Source organism: Tarenaya hassleriana, unplaced genomic scaffold, assembly GCF_000463585.1.
Source record: "Tarenaya hassleriana unplaced genomic scaffold, ASM46358v1 Cleome7, whole genome shotgun sequence".
NCBI lineage: Eukaryota > Viridiplantae > Streptophyta > Magnoliopsida > Brassicales > Cleomaceae > Tarenaya > Tarenaya hassleriana.
In genome coordinates this window covers 4,562,460-4,564,599 of record NW_010969548.1, presented here as the reverse complement: position 1 = coordinate 4,564,599, position 2,140 = coordinate 4,562,460, and positions in this window count along the sequence as shown.

Here is a 2,140-nt window from a genome sequence, read left to right as displayed (position 1 = left end):
CTCCGATGGTTTCTTCCGTCTTCTAGTGGATTCGCCGGCACCGTCCGGCCGAGATGTAGGCCCGAGGAAACTCGGTAACCGAACTCGTTAAAACTCCGGTGTCGTTTCTTCTTCTTGCACGAACGAGCGTCGGAGTGGCCGTGAGAACTCGATACCGACTTCACAAAGTGGTATCAGAGCTCCGGTTACGATCCAGGGAGCATCGCCGGTCAGGCGAGGTAAGTTAGGGTTTCTGGTTTCTTGGTTTCGAGTCGAGTCTGTGCATGAACGTTTTGATCCGTGTGTTGAGTGTTTCAGTCAACCGGAGAGGTTCATCGGCGGCTGTGAGAAGCAGATCTAGCAATCTGAGGCGTCACCGGTGACAAGTCCGTCGAGCTGAAGCCTCTGGGAAGTCGACTCGGCCAAGACCTGTTTCGGAACAGGTAAACCAGGTGAGTCTCTTGACTCGGTTTTCTTTAATTTCCGCGATTTCTCCGATTTGAGTCCGAGTTTTAAAGGAAACTCGGTAAACTCGGCGGAGGAATGCCCGATTCCGGCGAAACTCGGTCCCGACTCGTCTGAGTTAGGGTTGAGTGGAGGAATCGGGTGAGTCAACGGCCGAGTCAACTCGGGTGACTCGGCGGCTAGGGTTTCCGAAATTAGGATTTCGGATTAAACCCGGTTTACACCGGTTTAATCGATCCAATTTCGGTTAAACCCGGTTTGGGTCAATCGAACCTGGTTCGATTCGATCCAAGTCCGGTTATCGGCGGTCAGATCGGGTTTGACCCGGTTTCGTCGTCTCAGACCGGATTACGGCCGGTTTAGTCCGGCTCAGACCCGGTCCCGACCGGTTCAGACCGGTTCACTCCGGTTCGATCAATCCATTGACCAATTTGGTCAACAGTTGACCGGTTTAGGTCAAATCAGACCGGTTCAGGTCCGGTTTGGGGTCAATTGGACCGGTTTAGACCGGTTCAGGTCAATCTAGGTCCGGTTTACGACTATTGAGTCTGGTTTAGGTCAATTCAGGTCCGGTTTAGGTCAATTGAGTCCGGTTTAGAGCAATTCAGACTAGTTTAGGCTGGGTTAAGTCTCGGTTAGGGTCTAATTTGTCTGGGAAGGGCTAGAATTGTTCGGTTCAGACCAATAGGGTCTGATTGGAGGTGAATTAAGGCCGGTTTAGACTGGTTTAGGTCTAATGTTAGGGTCTGTTCGTCCAATTAGGCTAGAATTAGACCGTATAGGTCAATTGGGTCCGGTATTAGGTAAGATCAGATTGGTTTTAGTTAGACGGTCTAGGGAGTCATACAACCGAGGGTAGCGTTTGCCGGTCGAGCAACGCGGGATAGGACTACGGTTCGAGTCTTATCGGGGTGAACGTTCTAACACGTTTACCAAGTGTTTCAGGTTTGGATAAAGTTGATCGGTGGCGGATAAGGCGACAAGGCATTGAGGAGTCATCGACGGGAGCTTCATCGGGTTCAAGGTGGCACATGACTAATTCCGGGACAGGTAAGTCAGGTAAGTAAGGTAAGTTTGCTTTAAATTCCGACGAAAGTCGAGGGATCGACGAAAGTCGATCGGTGCTGGAAACGGCGAATCCCACTAGTGTTTTATTTGTTATTATTTCCTTGCAAGTTCCTTTCTCCACCAAGGTGGAGATTGTTGGGCCCGCTCGGCCCAGCGGCCCAATTTGGTGGAAAAAGAACTCGGCCCAATGGCCGAAACTGTGGCGTTTTGAGCAACGGGTTAATGAACCCTAATACTCGACATTACGCGGAGCGTGGCGTGTGGCTCGAGGCAGAAGGTTCGAGAGAGAGACCGGAGGAGAGAAGAAGGCGATGACAACGACGGAGCTTCCCGGCGTCGGTGAAGCTCGGACTCAACGGCGGCTCAAGGTAAGTGAGTCGAGGTCGGTAAGGTGGTTGTTCCTCGTCTTTCTTGGTTGTCTTCGGACTGGTTTTCCGATCGACGAGTCTCCGAGTTGTGGAGCACCGTCGGTTCTTGTTCTCCGATGGTTTCTTCCGTTTTCTAGCGGGATTTCACCGGGTAGAGTCGGTGTAGGTTGGCGCTAGGACACTCCCTCTCGAGGTGGAGCACGTGCACTCACGTGTCTCTTATTCTCGGTGGAGCATCGTAGATGACTAGGAGCGTCTTC